Below are 21907 nucleotides of genomic sequence, written 5' to 3' on the forward strand. Positions count from 1 at the left end.
CTGCAATTGCCTCAACGCCTTCCTTAAACGAATTGAATTTCGTCTCATCTTTTCAAGAAAGGAAAAAAAAAGGCAACATTCCAAAAAATATAAATTTTTAGGGCAGACTTATCAACTCTATATAAATGGCTCCCAAGCACACTCTTGACCTAATTTGAACACTCAGCAAGTTGATCCCACCTCTGCCAGTGTTTAATTACAAAAGAATTTTCACTTACCTTCAACCTGCCATCTCTCCCTCTTCTTTTCTTACCACATGTCACTACCATCTTCCTATATCACAATTGTAACGGCAAATAAGCAAGTTTTTTCACTGCAGTTCACTTCCTGTCAACTTACCACTGCTGTCAAACACCATAATCCACCTTTCAATTTCCATCACGCAACTCTACCTAAACTGTTTTCAAGTGCAATGCACATTAATCAACAGTAATTGTTTGCTTCCCCAGTCACTTTCATGCTAACCATCTGACTATCTGAATCATTGAGTTTCCATTCATAAAGGAAACTATATATATATATATATATATATATATATATATATATATATATATATATATATATATATATATATATATATATATATATATATATATATATACATATATACACACACACATATATATATATATATATATATATGTGTGTGTGTGTGTCTAAATGAAACACAAGTATGATTAAGAACACACTATTAAAAATTGATGTAACTTCAGCATTAATCATTATGTGGCTAATACTTTCCATTTTTCCCCTAAGCGAAACTTCCCTCAGTTATTGATGAAAACAAGAATGTTCCACACCCAAAATTAGATGGGCTAATCCAGTTAATTATTTCAAAACTCAGACATCTGTACAACAGCCTCCCCTGTGTTCGAAGTGGGTACATATTACAAAAGTAAATAAATGAGTTTTTATCATAATGTGGACCCAAAAGTAAATTATTCCTCTGAAGTACAGTTCTTACTGGCCGGCAGGGCAGCCAGTGAACTACACTAGTCATACTATTCTCGTTGTCTGTTTATTTTCTCTGTCTTTTGTCTTTGTCACCTTGCTGTTTATAATTGCCTTGGCATTTTCTCCATGATTTTCCTTTCTGTACCAGTTAGTTTCTTCACTGCACTGCAGTTTGCAAACTTATATCTACTCCAGAAGGTAATCTGTAACCAAAAGATGCCTGTTCTTAGCAGAACTGATATTACCTCCATGATCATAAACTGCTGGAATACTAGTGGCTTTAAATCCACAGTGCCTGACAGTTATTAACAGCTGTTCAACCCCAGGTCTTTATTTACGTGGCTCTAAACAGTACATATTTGAAGATGGCGCCATATCTGTACTGTAGAAGATGTAATCAAGAGAGATGGGTTTTGCAAGATCCCATACTCCTATCGAACATGCAAATTTATATACGACACTGATTACAATTTTTTCTTCCACCACAGACGCACAATTCCTAGCCACCAGGAATGAGATCAGGTTAAATTGGATGACGATTCTAGTAGAAACATTCTCGCAGTTCCTCTGAAGATCCCTAGAAACACTTTTTTTTTTTAGTGGTCACAATGAGCAATTCCTGTGAAAATTCTGGTAAATATTTTTTTGTAGTGGTCAGGAATAACAGTTCCTCTAAAGACACCTAAGAACATTTTTCTGTAGGGATCACAAGTAATAATGCCTCTGAAGATTCTCGGAGGTATTTTTTCGTAAGGGTCACAAGTGGCAATTTCTCTCGAGATGCTGAGAAAGGCTTTTTCTTTGGGGGTTTCAATGAGCAATTCCTCTGCAATTTCTAAGAATACATTTTTTTCGGGGGGTCACCAATAACGATTCCCCTGAAGATTCTGAGAGATTTTTTCCTAGGAATCACAAAGAATAATATCTCTGAAAATGTTCAAAATAGCTTTTCTGTAGGGGTTACAGATAGCAATTCCTCTGAAGATTCTGAGAGAGCTTTTTTTCATAGGGGTCACAATGAGTAATTCCTCTGAAAACTGAGATTATTTTATTAGGGTCACAAATAACGAGTCTTCTGAAGATTCCGAGAAACCTCCTTTTTTTTTGTAAAGGTCATGGTGAGCAATTCCTATGAAAATTCTGAAAAATGTTTTTCTGTAAGGGGTCACAGGTGGCAATTCCCCTGGTTCTGCCGAGTGCTTTTATCTGTGTCACAAGTAACAATTCCTCTGGAGAATCTGAGAGACTTTTTTTGCATGTTCACAATGTGCAATTCCTCTGAAAATTTTGAAATATACTTTTCTGTTGCGGCCTCAAGGAGCAATTCCTCTGAAGATTCTGAAGAACTATTTTTTTAAGGGATCACTAGAAACAATTCCTCTATAAATTCTGAGAATTTTTTTTCTTAAGGGTCATGAGGAACAATTCCTCTGAAAATTTTGAAAGATACTTTCCTGTTGAGGTCTCTATCAGCAATTGCTCTGAAGATCCCGAGAAAGTCCTTTTCGTAAAGGTCATAAAAATTCTGAAAGATACCCTTTTGCAGAACACACAAGTAAAAATTCCTCTGAAGATTTTGATAGAGGTCACAAGTAACAATTCCTCTGAAGATTTTTGTAGAGGCAATACATAACAATTCCTCTGAACATTTTTGTAGGGGTCACAAGCAACAACTCCTCTGATGATTTTTGTAGAGGTCACAAGTAACAACTCCTCTCAAGATTTTTGTAGAGGTCGCAAGTAACAATTCCTCTCAGGATTTTTGTACAGGTCACAAATAACAATTCCTCAAAAGATTGTTGTACAGGTCACAAGTAACAATTCCTCTGAAGATTTTTGTACAGGTCACAGGTAACAATTACTCTGAAGATTTTTGTAGAGGTCATAAGTAACAATTACTCTGAAGATTTTTGTAGAGGTCATAAGTAACAACTCCTCTGAAGATTTTTGTAGAGGTCACAAGTAACAATTCCTCTGAAGATTTTTGTAGAGGTCACAAGTAACAACTCCTCTGAAGATTTTTGTAGAGGTCACAAGTAACAACTCCTCTGAAGATTTTTGTAGAGGTCACAAGTAACAACTCCTCTGAAGATTTTGTAGAGGTCACAAGTAACAACTCCTCTGAAGATTTTTGTAGAGGTCACAAGTAACAACTCCTCTGAAGATTTTTGTAAAGGTCACAAGTAACAACTCCTCTGAAGATTTTTGTAAAGTTCACAAGAAACAACTCCTCTGAAGATTTTTGTAGAGGTCATGGGTAACAACTCTGAAGATTTTTGTAGAGGTCACAAGTAACAACTCCTCTGAAGATTTTTGTAGAGGTCACAAGTAACAACCCCTCTGAAGATTTTTGTAGAGGTCATAAGTAACAACTCCTCTGAAGATTTTTGTAGAGGTCACAAGTAACAACGCCTCTGAAGATTTTTGTAGAGGTCACAAGTAACAACTCCTCTGAAGATTTTTGTAGAGGTCACAAGTAACAACTCCTCTGAAGATTTTTGTAAAGGTCACAAGTAACAACTCCTCTGAAGATTTTTGTAGAGGTCACAAGAAACAACTCCTCTGAAGATTCTGACAAACAATTTTTCGTAGTGGTCATGAGGAGCAAAATTCCTCTTGCAATTATTCTCAACTGCAAACTTGCACAATTTATTATCACGCCTGGCTTTAACTTTTAACTATGACACAGTGAAATAGTGAAAGTCTTGAGAGTTTATAAATGTATAAAATGATATATACCTGTCTCTGGTTATCAACAACACAAAGGAGGAAGCCCGGCAGAAATAAAGAAAAATTTGACCAGAAAATGACAAATGCTGAAATATCACAACATATAAATACCTACCTATAAACATACTCAAGGGACTCACTATCTTATAATACACAGCTCAAATCCCATTATGAAACTTGAATTGAAGCATATACATAATAAAGTCACTTGATAAAAAAAAATCGTGAAAATGGAACATGATACATGAAAGAACAAGAAGATGTGAAACAAAACAAAAAAAAAAAGGTAAACAATTCAAGCAAATACAAGGCAATAGACAACCGTCTATGCTTTCCTTGTTATTTCAGTGCACTTGCGGACAAAGACAACGGGCACACTGTTCTTGTTCAGCTTTGCAAGTCAACATTTCCACAAAAAACTCTCTTTTTAAAGCTTTGTGAAGCTTTTAAAGACAACAAGACCAAACAAAAGCAAGTACTGTATACTAGCCACTCCAGCAATGTGTCTTCTGTCTGGCGTACCATTGAGACCTCTAAACACAGCATCTAAGTCTTTCTAGCAACGTCTCTAAGCTGCTCTAAACATGGTTTTTTATTCCGTCTAAACGTGAATTTATAATACTCTAAGCATGGTTTTTACTAAGCCCCTCAAAGCATAGATTTAGGAGCGTCGAAGCGTTTTTAATTCCTACAAGCATTGGTTCGGTAGTTTCGCAGCATAATGTTTCGCCTTTCTAAACATTTTACATTCTCCGGACATAGTTTAGAACCCGTCTAAGCACAGCTATAAAATTCTTAAGCGTCGGTTTTAGCACACCTAAGCATCTCTTGACTTTAATAAACTCAATGTTCGAAGACCTTTCATAGATCTTTTAGGTGATCTAAAACACTGTTAAATCTAGGCAAATCTTTCCCCCATTTCAACACAAATTCAGTTAGCTCTAAAACGAAAATTTTAGCTTGTATAAAACAGTTTTGTTAACTCTGAACATGTTTTATTTAGTTGATCGAAAAACAGCCTCTGGTTCCACTAAGCATATCTTTTACATCTTTTCACAAAAAGAATTTGTGTCTCCCAAACCTAACCCTATCATATATTAAACATCATTATCTGCCCTTCTAAACACAATCCCCTTAACACCTGGAAAAATTCAGTTTTTGCCTTTAAAAATCACCTTTTCTCGTTCTGAACAATTTCTGTAATCCTACGACAGTTTCAATTGGGTCTGCGTGTAACTTTGGACCCTCCATAAAAATACCTTTCTTTTTTTTCCTTTACTAAACAAAGCATTTTTTTCTACACAAAATCTATCAAGCCCCTGTAGAACACAGCCGTCAGTCTGTCTGAGAATTGTGGGTCCTCTACACAATAACGCCTACATAAATATATAGCTTTGAGCGCACCTACACATGGCATTTGGCTGATCCTAACCTTGCGTTTAGTCTTTACAAGATTTACAGCACCTACGAACAGCTTTTTTGCCAACCTAAACACACAGTTTCTGAAAGCTCTCAACACAGCAATTAGCCACACCAAGAACATCTAGTAGCACATCTAAACACAGCTTTTTATTTTACAGCTCTAAACACAGCGTTTAACCATATACAAACATGTAGTAGCTCCTCTAAACACAGCTTCTGGCCAGTCTAAACATACGGTTCTAAACACGCTAAGAGATACCTCAATTCAGCACCATCAACTAATGTCTATTACAATTCGACTCCGAACTTTTCAAATGAATTCTCCTGAATTTTATAAAATCTACTTTCCTTAAATTTAAAATTATAGGGAAAACGAATTTCCCAGGAATTAAATAATTAAATAAAGTGAAAATTCTGACCGAGCAAAATAAACGGTTTAAAAAAATATATATTTTTGTTTACGGGACGGAATAAATTTGCAATGGCATTTTTCAACGAATTAAAATTTCCATTAATTTCCGTCAGTGAAAAAAATGAGTTTATGAGGAAACAGAACTTCTAAATAAGATGTTCTTTTGTGAAGTAATTCAATAAATTATGAAAATAATCTTTAAATGGAAATTCATCATTGATAAAACTCTAAAGTCACAATTCCCCATATTTGATTAATTAATATACAAAATATGTAAATGAATTAACATAAGATGCCTGTTGTAACAATTAAATTTCTTCATCAGTGGGAAAAGTTACCAATGAGTGTTAATTACCCTTAACGATTTAATGGTTAATGAACGCACTAGGGTTGCCAATTAGTGCTCAGTTCTAACGATCAAATTTCACTCTTAACAACACAAATGAAAGTCACATGCCAGTTAATGACGCCCTTATAATTAAATGCCGATGTTAATGAGACAATGAAGCACCACAGACTAGCGTTAATTAATCTTAAAACTAAATTTAACTGTTAATGACACAATTAACTCACTAATTCTTGGTACCTGAGTCTTAATAACTAAATTTTGCTCTTCCTGACACCAAGAGAGGCGACATATCAAGAAGTGTTAATAAGTCTTAAGAACTAAACATTACCGTTAATGACACAGCAAAACGTCACGAATGAAGTGTCAATCAATCAATCAATCCTCAAATAAACTCACAGCATCTCAAGAAAGCGAAACACGACCCAGTTAGTCGGAAAGCCTTTTAAAAGGAGTTAAAAAGAAAACAAAATGGAAGCGACAAAAAAAAAAAAAAAAAAAGACGAACAGACGCCATGTTGGTTTTAGCATCGTCAGGCAGTAAAGTTAATAATATAGCGTAGCTCCTTCAACATCAACACAAAACAAATATGGCTGCCCTTGGCGGAGAGTCTCACCCTTGGAGGATTCATCCCATGTCCATGCTTGAAGCTGATCCTCAAGGGTGACACACGAGAACAAGAAGAAGAAGAAGAAGAAGAAGAAGAAGAAGAAGAAGAAGAAGAAGGAAGGAGGAGGAGGAGGAGGAGGAGGAGCTGAAGAAGAAGGAGGAGGAGGAGGAGAGGGGGAGGAGGAAGGGGGAGGAGGAGGAGGAGGAGGAGGAAGAGCCGAAGAAGAAGGAAGAGGAGGAGGAGGAGAATAAGAAGGAGGAGGAGGAGAATAAAGAGGAGAAGGAGGATAAGAAGAAGGTGGTGGAGGAGGAGGAGGAGGAGGAGGAGGAGGAGGAGGAGGAGGAGGAGGAGAAAGAAGAAGAAGAAGAAGAAGAAGAAGAGAAGAAGAGAAGAGAGAGAGAGAGAGAGAGAGAGAGAGAGAGAGAGAGAGAGAGAGAGAGAATATCAAAGACAAAGGTGAAACTGGATGCCAAAAAATAAGTGCTTTGGTCAGCAAGCACATTCGAGGAGCAGAAAAAGCCGGAGAGGAACAAGTAAGGAAGGAAGGAAGGAAGGAAGGAGGGGAGGCATAAGGAAGAGAATAATCAGGAGGAGGAGGAAGAGGCAGGAGTAGGAGCCGCGTAGGGTGAGCCAAAAGGAGCCACGGAGAGCCAGAGGTTCCAAAGAGCACTTGCGGAGGATAAAAACAAAGAAGCTAATGAATAACGAAGGATAATATTGGGAAAACGTGTGAGAGGACTTGCATAAGAAGTCTCAGTTGGGGAGAGAGAGAGAGAGAGAGAGAGAGAGAGAGAGAGGAACTGGAAGCACACCACAAGGAATGGCGAGACAAAGAATAGGAACTCTATGAAAAGATAATGGGAATATTGCAAGGACCAAAAAGTGAGAGAGAGAGAGAGAGAGAGAGAGAGAGAGAGAGAGAGAGAGAGAGAGAGAGAGAGAGAGAGGAACTGGAAGCACAGCACAAGGAATGGCAGGACATGGAACAGGAACATTTCAAGGACAAAAAAAAAAAAGTGAGAAAAGAGAGAGAGAGAGAGAGAGAGAGAGAGAGAGAGAGAGAGAGAGAGAGAGAGAGAGAGAGGAACAGGAAGCACAGCACAAGAAAACAGGAACTCAAGGAAGGACATTTCAAGGACAAAAAAAAAAAAAGTGTGAAAGAGAGAGAGAGAGAGAGAGAGAGAGAGAGAGAGAGAGAGAGAGAGAGAGAGAGGATCACTCATAAACAACTTACACTGGGTGTTTGTAGGAATCTTTCTCCGAGGGGTTGGACAGGAGTTTTCGCATGTCCGGATGACTCAGCCTGACGTTGCTGGGAGGCGGAGAATACATTATGCAGACACAGTGTTTTTGGTTTATATACTCTCTAAATGTTTACATATGTACATACATACATACTGACGAATATACGCGAGCGTATACATGTGTACGTATACGTATATTTATGTATGTATGTATAAGTGTACTCAGTGCTTTGTATGTAGGTAAATATGTATATATATATATACATATGCATATATATATATATATATACAAATATACGTATGCATAAATATAATATATAACATATATATGTGTATATATAAGTAACAAATATACATATACATATATATATTATATATACTATACATACAAACACATACACTTCAATTATGTGAAAACATTTAATGGAATAAACATTGAAATATACATTGAAATATACATTGTAATATACATGAAAAAATCTACCTTATCAAAAAAATCTACTTGAGACATCGTAAACAGCATGCAAACACTGATCTACTTCTACAAATTAAAAAAAAAATAACATGAAGTTCTATACCAATCAATAATTGAGATTGTTACCATTTATTCACCACCTGAAATAGTGACAAATTAAATAAGCAGGACAATAAATATTGAAGATATGTATAATCATAATTAATTCATAAATATATAATAAATATATAAGTGTTATATAAGTTAGGAGAAGTGGGTGGGTAACAGACCAAGTAAATGAATGAGTGGTTAGTGAACGGAGATCTTCCATTCTACATTATTCAGTGAAAAAAATATATTTTAATACCTAATTATTGGGGGGAAGATTCGCTGTCTAATGTAAACACCGTTAAAGAAAACGGGATGATCTTCTGGGAACGAAGGGAGACCAAGATAAATTGCATGACAGAAAATGGGATCGTATTTGGGACAGGTGGGGAAACTATGCTAAATTTCACGCAGACTTAACAAATCTTGAATGGAAGGAAAAATTACCGAAGGAAAAATATATCAGCACACCCAACATGGAATCACATTATAATATATTTGAGTCTTACCATACGTCAATCAACAACACACCTATGAGGGGGTAAGTAACACACTTATGGGAGGGGGGGGGTTAAGTTTTCGAGGGTATAATGATAGTCATACAAAGATTAAAAATAAAATTAAAAAAGAATTGTAGGCTACAGAACTACAATATTTGTAAAAGAAAAACAGTAGGGTATAAATTAAATTGATTATTTTATCGAATAACATTAAATTTTCACTCTCAGATAAAAATCAAACGGAATTCATATAAAAAAAAAAAACCTTCGCTCAGACAAGCTAAACTGATACAAACAGACTTGTTTTTCTCCTCTGGTAAACAATAAAGAGCCATTTTCTCTCGTTTGTCTGAATTAAACGACTTACTTGTCCACATTTATTTATCTCTTTGCCTTGAGTTGTTTTTATTGAGCTGAATTGAATTGGATATAGAATTTAGGCCAAAGACTAAGCACTGGGACCTAAGAGGTCATTCAGTGCTGAGAGGACTGACAGTAAAAGGTTTGAAAGGTGTAACAGGAGGAAAACCTCAAAGCAGTTGCACTAAGAATCAGTTGTTAGGAGAGGGTGGAAAGGAAGATGGAAGAAAGAGAATATTAAGGGAGGTACAGTAAAAGGAATAAAAGGGGTTGCAGCTAGAACCTTAAGTAATGCCTAATGTGCGCCGCATGAGGTGCAGTGACGGCACTAGCCCCCTACGGAGTTTTTTCTTCGTCTGTGAATTAGTTACCAGGATTTCCCAAATATTTTTAATGAGTGGGTGTTTTACCAATGATGGGCCTTGTCACTGGCAACCAGTGATTAATTTTGGGAGAGATGGGAATGCAACTTTTGTGGAGAAGGATCATTGCTATGTGAAAGCTCGTAGTCTGACATTTTTTCTGTAGAATGTACATCAATATGCCGTGCAATATGAATACATAAATATACAGAAACTAGGTAAAGAAACAGAAAACATCATGATGTTTCCTGAGTTGGAAGCGCAAACTGCTTGGTGACATGAATGTAAGAAAGTGCTTGTTGTCACGTTTGAAAATACACTGAACTGCTTGATAACATGAATGCAAATCTACTGAAACGCTTGTTGACAGGAATGTAAATACACTTACCCCGTAGCTGACACGAAAGCAAAGATATTGAACTGCTTGTTAACACAAAACCAATGCACTGAATTGCTTGGTGATATGAATGCAAAAATATGAATTGTTCACTGACATGAATCTAAATACAATGAACTGATTGCTGACATGAATGGCAATTATAATAAATAATATTTTTACGAGCAGATATATATACTGACCTGGTGGTTGATATGAGAAGTAATATAGAGAAGTTTTTTATTAATACGAATGTAAATCTCAACAATTGTATCTTGGCTTTAATTCAAAAGTAACGAAATAATTGTTGAAATGGAATCAAACATAAAAAGTTCTTGATGAATTTTATACACGAAGTGTAAGTCTTAAAATATCTTTCAAAAAGAGACACAGAAGTGAAATACGCAAAATCAACAGGTTTTGTATTTAAAAACAATTTTATCCGCTAAAAGAGAAACTCTTCTGAAGAAATAAGATGTAAATATATATATATATATATATATATATATATATATATATATATATATATATATATATATATATATACAGAGAGAGAGAGAGAGAGAGAGAGAGAGAGAGAGAGAGAGAGAGAGAGAGAGAGAGAGAGAGATAAACTGTCGAATTTTAAAAGTATGGCATCATTGCACTTAAACAAAAATAGCTTTATTACCAAAAGCCGAATTATCACTCTCAATTAACCTAATTACAAAAATAAAAAAGTCATTGATTTGCTACAGAACATCACAAGGAATAATAAGACTATAAGCGGAAATAACCACAGAACCAAGATATATAAAATTTGATAAGAAATAACGAAATAAAAATAACATTGAAAGAAAGTCTACCACGAAGGGTGTTCTATTTCTGGCGCAGAGCAATTTAACAACGAGACACCTCAGCAGAATTTAAAGGGTGGTACTTTACGAAAGAAAGCAGAATGCACTAATTCTCTAATGGTAGGCACTACGTAGGCAATGGTGAAACTTTTTAATACACCAATTTCTGGAAAACGGGAAGACTTCCCTGTCAGGATAATGATATTCTAACAATGGTGGAACAAAAGATCTGATTTAAACGACGATGATTCTCTCTCTCTCTCTCTCTCTCTCTCTCTCTCTCTCTCTCTCTCTCTCAATCTAGGAAGCCCAATGGACGATATTCACAGGCTACACCAAGACTAAGTTTTGTTATAGATATCTCTGAAGGTTATCAGATCGTGTATCATCAATGGGGCAGTGAGTAACTTGAACAAGAGTAGCATCATCTGCATTACTGCGCTTCAATTAGACCATGAACTGACTCTAGCGGACAGTCTTCAAGGAATCCACAACCATACGAAGTGGAACGCCAGATAAACTTTCACTCAAAAAATAGAACCAGAAACAATTCTTTATTGCCAATCGAGAATGAAGAAAGACCATACCGGAAATATAAACAGAAACATGAATAAAAAAAGGGTAATATTCAGAATCTGTTGCATTAGAAAAAGCCCGGGAAAATTTCAATTCAAAATAAACACAATCTGTGATATACTTCCCCAGAGAAACTTTTCAATCGCAACTTCGTGTTTTCCTTCTGTCAAGAGTAAGAAGTTTTTGGTTTATTTATTGGTAACTCAAAAAAAAAAAACCGTGAATAGATCAAATGGAGAGAGATTTTTAAAGTAGTAATAAAAATTCTAAAATATATTCTAAAATATTGCAAAGCAAAGCCCGGTCAAATGAAAAGGTTTGAAAGCACGATCAACAACTCAATTTCATTGAGTTTAAGAAGGTTTACTGAAACCTGTAGCCACACTTTAACAGGCCTGGCTAAAGAGTCATGGGTTAAAAAGAGGCCCGAGAGCACTCAAAACCAATACCATAAAAACAAACAGTCGAATCCATGAGGCAGCGATACGAACGCAGCATAAACAAACCGTTTGAAGAAAAAAAACAGTAATTTGCAGACTACTTTTTGCAATTTTCTTAACCAGCAGCGACAAAGGAGCCCAAAACTCATTTGCTGCGCAAAGAGAACAAACAATCTCAAAAACTTTTTGAAAAACTTTGAAAAATTCTTTTAAAAACTTTCATAATCCCAGAGGCACAGAAATATAAAAACACGAACGCATCATTGCGAGATGTTCACCTTTTACAAGGCAATTCATTTCTCTCACCTGTGAAATTTTCAGATACAAATCGCCTCTCAGGTCAGATCACCTGGGTTCGTGACTTGGGTGGGGATGCAGCGTTATGGGCAACTGGGTAACTGGTGGTCAGTTGACTGTACAGGGTTACAACCACGGACGGGCAGTACGTCAGGGTAATAAGCTTCCAAAAATAATTATGAAAAATAAAAAAAAAAAAGGATATATATGCATATATATATATATATATATATATATATATATATATATATATATATATAATAATATATATATATATATATAATGGAAAAAGAGAGAGAGAAAAGTAGTGTTGTAACCAATGGGTTAAGGAATAAAATATAGAATTGGGAGAAAGAGAGAAATTATAGAGAGAGAGAGAAAAGAAAGAGAAATATAATAAAGAGAGAGAGAGACCTTATGACATATCCTTGGTCCCTCAGTGTGAGTTAAGGAATAAAATCTTCCGGTATATTTTGCATCTTCCAGTCTTAATCTGGGAGAAAGGAGAGAAATTATACAGAAAGAAATTGAATAGAAAAATTATCGATGCTGTTGAAAAATTTTCCTGGAAAGTAATTTTAGTTCCATGATATTTTCGGTTTCCATGCAAATAATAAAGACTAATAAATTTAAGAGAGAGAGAGAGAGAGAGAGAGAGAGAGAGAGAGAGAGAGAGAGAGTTTCAGCTCGACGCGCATACCCTGTAAATATTCCTTTACAGCCGCACATAAACTTTATAAGAGCAATTAGACGAGTGAGTGAGTGAGGACTTTCTCTAAGAGGAGCCGAGTAAAAAGACAGTGAAAAAGAGAGTAAAAAGAGAAAGTAAAAAAGAAAGTAAAAAAAGAAAGTAAAAAAGAAAGCAAAAGAAAAAGTAAAAAAGAAAGCAAAAAAGAAAGTAAAAAAAAAAGAGAGTAATGGACGTCTTACTCTTATCTTCACTCCGAACGGTCAGCCTCCGTACGCGCCTTAGTGAATAAAATATTAGGGACAGTTCCGGTCCATTTGCTCCGTTTTGAAGGCCCTACACTCTCGCGAATTTTATCTCCATTATTTTATTTTAATTTCATTATATTTTTATTTATTTATATTTATTTTTGCATGGTACAAGACGTAGAACTGGGACAAATATTTATTTATTTATTTTAATACATGGGCAATTTATTTAATAGTATAACCCTGGTTTTAAAAATTTAAAGTTCTTTTCCATTTAATAGGAGTAGATCCAGAGGCTGTTACCATTCTGGTTCTATGAAAATCTTGTTAGGATGAGGTTGCACGCCCCACACTCTTCCTTGACCAGGCTACAACCAACCACAGTCGACTAACCACAGCTTACTATACTGCTGCACAGGTCAATATATGTGTATATATATTTATATATGTGTGTATACATATATATGTATATATATATATATATGTACTGTATGTGTGTATGTTCAACATCCACAAAATCTCGACCATCCATAAATTTCAAATACAGACAGAGCAAATGTCAACGTTAATACCTCTTTATACAGGCGATAAAAATTTTATTATAACCTCCACCTTATACGCTCTCACATACTTACAGTAAGGTTGTCTCCTATACGCTATGAAACTTTATACCTTTGCGTCTTCCCTACAGGACAACTTTATATATCTTTATTCCTTCGCGCTCTTGAGTTTACAACCTCTCTCTCTCTCTCTCTCTCTCTCTCTCTCTCTCTCTCTCTCTCTCTCTCTCTCGGGGCTTCGCGGAAGCTGCGTTTAACGTCTTCATCTGCTCATATTTTGACTTGTTTTACTCAGAGAGAGAGAGAGAGAGAGAGAGAGAGAGAGAGAGAGAGAGAGAGAGAGAGAGAGAATAAATAAAAAGCCAGAGAAAGAGAGAGGATAAATAAAAAGCCAGAGAAATAAAAATGGAAACCTAAGAGAGAGAGAGAGAGAGAGAGAGAGAGAGAGAGAGAGAGAGAGAGAGAGAGAGAGAGAGAGAATAAATAAAAACCTAGAGAGAGAGACAGAGTCAGAGAGAATAAAAAGTAAGAGAGAGAGAGAGAGAGAGAGAGAGAGAGAGAGAGAGAGAGAGAGAGAGAGATAAAGCGAAATTTATGACGCTCTTAAAACTACCAGCAACGCCTTTTATTTTTCCACTCTAATTGAACCCGGCGGAAAATACAGCTTTCTTTTTTTTTTCTCACTGCGTAAATTACAAAGTTCACCTAACTATAGGTAATCTACAAGCCCGCACCTGCAATCAACGGAGAAGAAGAATTCGGGTATCTGTCTCCATCAGTTGTGGGACGCCCCCGCCCCCCTTTTTTTTTTAATTAAGTCCGGACGAATTGAACTATTTCAACATCACGTTTACGGGAATATATTCAGAGACAAAACTACTCCGTGGGAATTAATACATCTCATATTCTTTGAGGGTGGGGGACACCACATACTCATTGGAGAAACAACATCACATACTCGTTGGAGAAACAACACACCAGTTACTCTTTGGAGAAACAACACCACATACTCACTGGAGAAACAACACCGCATAGTCTTTGAAGAAACGACACCACTTACTCATTGGAGAAACGCCACATCCTCATTGCAGAAACAACGCCACATACTCGTTGCATAAACAACACCACATACTGGAGAAACAACACCACATACTCTTTGAAGAAACAACACCATATACTTATTGCAGAAATAACACCACATGCTCACTGGAGAAACAACACCGCTTACTCATTGAAGAAACAACACCGAACATTCGGTGGAGAAACAACACCACATACCCACTGGATAAACAATACAACATACTCACAGGAGAAGCAACGATATATACTCTACGGGGAAACAACACCAGATAATACTGGAGAAACAATACAACACCAAAAACCCTATTGAGATCAGCATCACATACTCTGTGAAAATCAACACCACATTGGAAAAACAACACAACACCAAAAATCTAATGAGAACTATACCATCTACTCGCTGGAGAAGCAATATCATATCCTCATTGGAGAAACAACACAACATACTCACTGGAGAAACAACACAACACCAAAACCCTGAGATCAGCATCGCATTACTCAGTGAAGATCAACACCACATGCTCATTAGAGCAACAACGCAACACCAAAACCCTAAAGAGATCAGTATTACATACTCGGTGAAGATCAACACCACATACTCAATGGAGAAACAACACCACATACTTTTTGGAGGAACCAAACCTTAATGAGATCAACACCGCATACCCAATAGAGAAACACCAAATATTCATTGGAAAAGCAACAAAATACTAAAACCCTATTAACATCAGCGTCGCATACTCAGTGCAGACCACCAGTACCTCCATTGACTTTGGAATTCTAACCCCTCTCCTCTTTTCCTGGATTCTAGAAACCTTTCATCTTTAATATTTTGCGACCATTTATTTCATTCTACAGGCAAACTCTGGGATTCTATTCTTCTAAATTCCCACAACTATAAGACAATATATATATGTATTAAGTGCCTCTCGCTTTAGTGGCAAACTCCAGAATTCTCAATTTTCCCCCGCTTTCCCTTTTAACCAGAAGAAAACTAAAAAAAAAAACATCCACAAAAACCGTCCGTCATTCGCAAGCTTCTCAGCACCGTGGCACGGACCCAAATGCTTATCCGAGAGAGCACTGCATGCTCGGGAGTGCTTTCGCCAAAAGCACGGCTCTCTCGGCTGCTCTAGACGCGGGGCAGTCCGCTTTACTGAGGAAGACACCATCTTGTAAATATTCAGGGGCTGTCGCACGCTGCCAAAACACGAGGTGCTAAATTCAAAAGACACACTGGTGTAGTATGTAGTAAGGTGGCTTTGGCTGGGATAGTTGTAATATGAATTATATATATATATATATATATATATATATATATATATATATATATATATATATATATATATATATATATATATATATATATATATATAAAATATATATATAAAATCATGAAGCTACCTCTCTTGATAGCTCAATGGGTAGCGTCTCTGGAGTCGCTGGATAGGTTTCGTGTCAAGGGTTCGTGTCCCGACGGTACCAATTCATTTATCACTTATATAAATTCCCCTTCGGCGACAATTCTCCGTCGGAGATATTCCCGAGGTAGCGTGAATTTGATATTAAGCGACATTTGTAGCTTCATGATTGTATATAAATCACGGTGTGATAAAAAATTCCATATATATATATATATATATATATATATATATATATATATATATATATATATATAATGGTACCTCGTTCTGATTTGGGGACCCGGGTTCGTTTCCCGCAACCGGACATCAGAATTTCTTCATATTTCTTGCGCTTGGATCTTAGGGCTTTGTTCTGACAAGCGTATCCAAAAAAAAAGGGGGGGGCGAAGAATTCGAAAAGGTTAAGCAGGCATTGTGGCTATTACAATTACATATATACACACATATATAAGAAGGGAATAATCTATATTAAAATGGGGCTATTGTAGAACATATTATCCTATTAAGTGTCTTTCTTCTTAATAAAAGACCCTTGGCTCAGCCGGGCATTTATATTCTTGTCGAGGCTGACGTGTCTAGAATAAATTCTCGCAAGTTTATGGAGTTTACTGTGTGAATTGTTAGGAATAAATTAAGGAAAATATTAAGAACGGTTGTTCACGTATGCAGTTATTTTACGTACGTCTAACACAGCTATTCCTTTCATTACTATAAACTCGCATGTACGTTACGTGAGCAATATTTTATGTAGACAAAACATGTACCTGCATACGCGTTCATAAGCACATAAAGAACATATGGACAAACCCTACATAAAACCAACATAAACATAACCACCCTTAACATTATCATCAATTTATTCCTGACAATTAACAAAATAAACTCATTAAAAATGAGAGAATGTATTCTCAACGCGTCATCCGCACCAAGAATATAAATGTTCACCCAAGCCAAGAGTCTCTTTGGATGAAAACCACTAATCCGATATTAAGTTTTATTAAGTTCTACATAATTTAGCTCCATTTCAGCATATATTATTATTATTATTATTATTATTATTATTATATTATTAACAAATTTTGTATTATTACTTCCGTAATAAATCTATTGGTAAAATTAACAGTATATATATATATATATATATATATATATATATATATATATATATATATATATATATATATATATATATATATATATACATACATACATATACATATATGTTGATATTCAGGGAAAGTGCAAAGCTAACGAGAGCACAGACTCTCTCTCTCTCTCTCTCTCTCTCTCTCTCTCTCTCTCTCATCCTTGTCCCTTTGAAGTTCGCTCGTTCTAGCAGAGAATTCCTATGTTGTCGCTAGAAAGCAGCGACAATAATGAACGTCGCCGAACCAAACTGTCGTTTCAGCTCAGTTCCCGCAGAAATAGATATTCGCCTCGGAAGACGACGCGGGCGAACGGCGCATGCGCGTGTTTATGAGTTCATTCAACCGCGATTGTCTTTTGTTTTCGGCAGAGGTTGTTGACACTCACACCTCTCTCTCTCTCTCTCTCTCTCTCTCTCTCTCTCTCTCTCTCTCTCTCTCTCTCTCTCGTAAAAAAAAAAAGACGAGCGGAGGGCGCATGTCAGATTTCGTGAAAGCTGTCATGTACTCAGAATAAAACAATTGATTGACTGGTTTATGGCTACTAAAAACTGGCGTCACAACAGAATAAAATAAAGAACTGAAACTATTAATCACAAATAGATACACTTGGGAACATAAGGACGCTGAATGACAGTTATCAAAATTATCAAACAAAATGACATAATCGCCTAAAATATTCAATTATTGAAATGCTTAATTCTGATTGCTATCGTGCATTTTTTAAAACAGAAATCAAGGAGGGTTTTCTTAAAACAATTTCTGAATGCAAATTACGGGGAGTTTTGCATCATCATAAATTGATATTCATTTTATAATTTGATATTCAGTTTACCTTTGCGCACGACTGAATTCATTTCCATTTTAAGTCTGTCTTTTTAAACATAAAAATTATTTTTTCTCTCTTGTTTTTTTTAAATCTTTCGAAAAAAATTTTCTTTTATTCTTTTAATATTTCGAAAAAAAATTTTTATTTTATTTTTTTAACCTTTCGAAAAAATTTTTCTCTTATTTTTTTAACCTCTCGAATTTTTTTTTTTATTTTCTTAACCTTTTGAAAAAAAAATTTTCTTTTTCTTTAACCTCTCGAAAAAAATTTTCTTTTATTTTTTTAACATTTCGAAAAAAGCTTTTTTCTCTTATCATTTTAACGTTTCGGAAAAAAACTTATAGTTTTTTAACCTCCCGAAAAAAATTTTCTATTTTTTCTTTCGAAAAAAAATTTTTTTCCCCTTTATTTTTTTAACCTTTCGAACAAAAAAATGAAAAACTTGAAACACTTTAACTGATCAAACCAAAACTTTCACCGAGCTTTCCCTAAAAGTCAACTGAAAGATGAATCGCTTTCAGACCAACCTAAGAACACCAGTCAAGCCACGCCTTCTCAAAATTTACCCTCGTGATTCCTAGCCTATTTCACCTCCCTCGCTACCAAGCTTTGGACATCACTTCCTGCCTCAGTCCTCCCAATTCTCATAACTTTTATTTCTCTGAGACACGACCCTTTGCAATTTCTCTACTTCTTCCAGCCCGGGCTAGAGAGGGGCTATGAGATTGGTCTCAAAAAATGGATGGTCTTCCCAAAGCGAGATCAACTTCAAGTTTGGGGGAAGTTGAGATACACAGAAGGATTTTTCTTACCCCTCTGTATCTCAATTAAACTTTTCGAGCTGGGATTCGCAATCTTGAATACGAGAAATCTGTAAGAGAGAGATAAATCATTTTAGAGAGAGAGAGAGAGAGAGAGAGAGAGAGAGAGAGAGAGAGAGAGAGAGAGAGAGAGAGAGAGAGAGTTTAAATCTGAAGTACCAATCATTTTCAAATTCTCATTCCATAAAAGAGAGAAAAGGGTTTACATGAGAGAGAGAGAGAGAGAGAGAGAGAGAGAGAGAGAGAGAGAGAGAGAGAGAGAGAGAGAGAGAAATATTTTAAATCTGTAGTACCAATCATTTTCAAACTCTCATTCCATAAAAGAGATAAAAGGGTTTACATGAGAGAGAGAGAGAGAGAGAGAGAGAGAGAGAGAGAGAGAGAGAGAGAGAGAGAGAGATTTTTAAATCTGTAGTACCAATCATTTTCAAACTCTCATTCCATAAAAAGAGATAAATAAAAGGTTTCCATGAGAGAATCAGAGAGAGAGAGAGAGAGAGAGAGAGAGAGAGAGAGAGAGAGAGAGAGAGAGAGAGAGAGAGAGAGAGTTTAAATCTGTAGTACCAATCATTTTCAAATTCTCATTCCATAAAAGAGATAAAAGGGTTTCCATGAGAGAGAGAGAGAGAGAGAGAGAGAGAGAGAGAGAGAGAGAGAGAGAGAGAGAGAGAGAGAGAGAGAGAGAGATTTTAAATCTGTAGTACCAATCATTTTCAAACTCTCATTCCATAAAAGAGATAAAAGGGTTTACATGAGAGAGAGAGAGAGAGAGAGAGAGAGAGAGAGAGAGAGAGAGAGAGAGAGAGTTTTTCAATTTGTACTAGCAAATAATTTTAAACACTGATTAAATGAGAATGAGGAAAAAGGTTTACATATTATATACTAATGAACATTTTTGAGAGAGAGAGAGAGAGAGAGAGAGAGAGAGAGAGAGCTTTAAATTTGTGATACCAATCATTTTAATCAAAACGCTCATTCCATAACAGAGAAAAAGGGTTTACATATGAGAGAGAGAGAGAGAGAGAGAGAGATTCATTACATGATATAGCAATATGTTATATCCACTGAAGGTTTGACATTTTAGGAGTACTTTTGGAGGAGGGTTACCCCGTGGAGGCTAATGGTAGAAGGTACCGATCTCAGGCACATACACACGCACACGCACACGTACACACACTCTCTCTCTCTCTCTCTCTCTCTCTCTCTCTCTCTCTAAATATCTCTCTCTCTATATATATATATATATATATATATATATATATATATATATATATATATATAGATATATACAGAATATATTTATACGTGTGTGTGTATTTTTGTGTATATATGTATACATACATACACACATGTATATATACATATATATGAGCTTATATATACGTATATATATATACATACATACATACACACACATATATATATGTAAATATATATATACGAGAATTCTTCTACAGCCAAGACCTACTTCAAATAAATCTAATCACGTAATAACTAAATAATTACGCAACTAATAAAAAAAAATCGAATAAATTCCCAGATAATATAAACATCTAAAAAAATATAAAAAAAAATCAAAAACAAAAAACAAACAAAACAAAAAACAAAAACGAAATGTTTTGCAGAAGAGAAACCGACTCGGCGAAACCGCTCAGTATATAAATCAGACGAGATTCTCTAGACGGCGGCGGTGTCATTATGACGTCATCAGGCCCCGCCCATATCGTGTGGGCATCTGCTGCATACGGACGAAGAGGGTTTGGCGACCGACGCTGTTTTCATATCTTATCAATGGCTTTCTCGTGTGCACAAACACACATGTACGCTTGCACACACACACAAACACACGCATATAATTTGCAATTACACAAACACACAAATGCATGCATACAATTTGCAAGTACACATACACACTAACACACGCATACAATTTGCAATTACACAAACACACAAATGCATGCATACAATTTGCAAGTACACATACATACAAGCACACAATTTCGAAACACATACACTCATGCACATGTACATAATTTACAAGTACGCAAACACGTACAAACATGTGTACACAATTTGAAAATACACACATACATACACAAACATACACACAATTTACAATTACTCAAAAACACACAACTTACGAGGACACAACCACACTCACACAATTTGCGAGCACACACACACACACATGCACACAATTTGCAAGAAATAAAAAAAATCCGATAACTTGCTCTCAATGCATTCAATATCCACGTGAATTTCTAAACATTAATAATAATAATAATAATAATAATAATAATAATAATAATAATAATAATAATAATAATCCCTTCACCGAATATATCTCAAATGTCAAAGCTCACATTAATAGTATTTTCTCAGACATTAATCTTTTTCGAAGCAAAATAAAATGAAATTAAAACATTCAACAATCTCTCGCACAAACTACAATGATTAAAATAGAGGAGAAAACGCCGCCATGCCTAAAATTAATATCATGATGAGATTTCTGGCGGAGACTCAAGATATTAAGAAACAGACTCTCTGTTTATCTTCGTCCTTTTCAAGATATAAATGAGATAGCTATCTTAGTTAATCCGAAACCTTTGCTATGAATATTATTAAAAATATATGTCAGGTTTTTTTAAGGGTTAATTACAAGAAATTGGAATATATAAAAATACATTTTATCTGTGATAATAATAGCACCAGAATTACTACATAATACTTATAATAAAGACAAGATTATTACTGCTACTAATTTCATTGTAGTCAAGTTCTATAGGTCGCTATTTTAAGCAGAAAAACCTTGGGATAGGTCATTGCACTACTGCATAATGTCAAGCCCAAGCCACCTTTCCCCCACCCACGTACGACCTGGGGGAGCCAGATAAATGTCACCATCAAGCTTCACAAACCCATCCTATATATATATATATATATATATATATATATATATATATATATATATATATATATATATATATATAAATTACCAATTATCTCATTAAATCTTATTATAAATTTGTAACTGTAAAAATAATAATCAATGCTATGTAACTGAAAGTTTCATTTACACACAAA

At 35.4% G+C, this 21907-nt stretch overlaps 1 protein-coding gene across 4 annotated transcripts in view; it reads right to left on the reverse strand.

Moving 5' to 3' along the window:
* Hk (Hyperkinetic) overlaps positions 1–21907 on the reverse strand; it is a 489203-nt gene that overhangs the window by 319830 nt on the left and 147466 nt on the right. For all 4 annotated transcript variants that reach the window (XR_010850478.1, XR_010850481.1, XR_010850477.1 and 1 more), the window contains exon 3: positions 7703–7787. The gene's annotated coding sequence lies outside the window, so the exon portion shown is untranslated. The remainder of the gene's footprint in view (positions 1–7702; positions 7788–21907) is intronic.

Source organism: Macrobrachium rosenbergii, chromosome 45, assembly GCF_040412425.1.
Source record: "Macrobrachium rosenbergii isolate ZJJX-2024 chromosome 45, ASM4041242v1, whole genome shotgun sequence".
In the NCBI taxonomy this organism is placed as follows: domain Eukaryota; kingdom Metazoa; phylum Arthropoda; class Malacostraca; order Decapoda; family Palaemonidae; genus Macrobrachium; species Macrobrachium rosenbergii.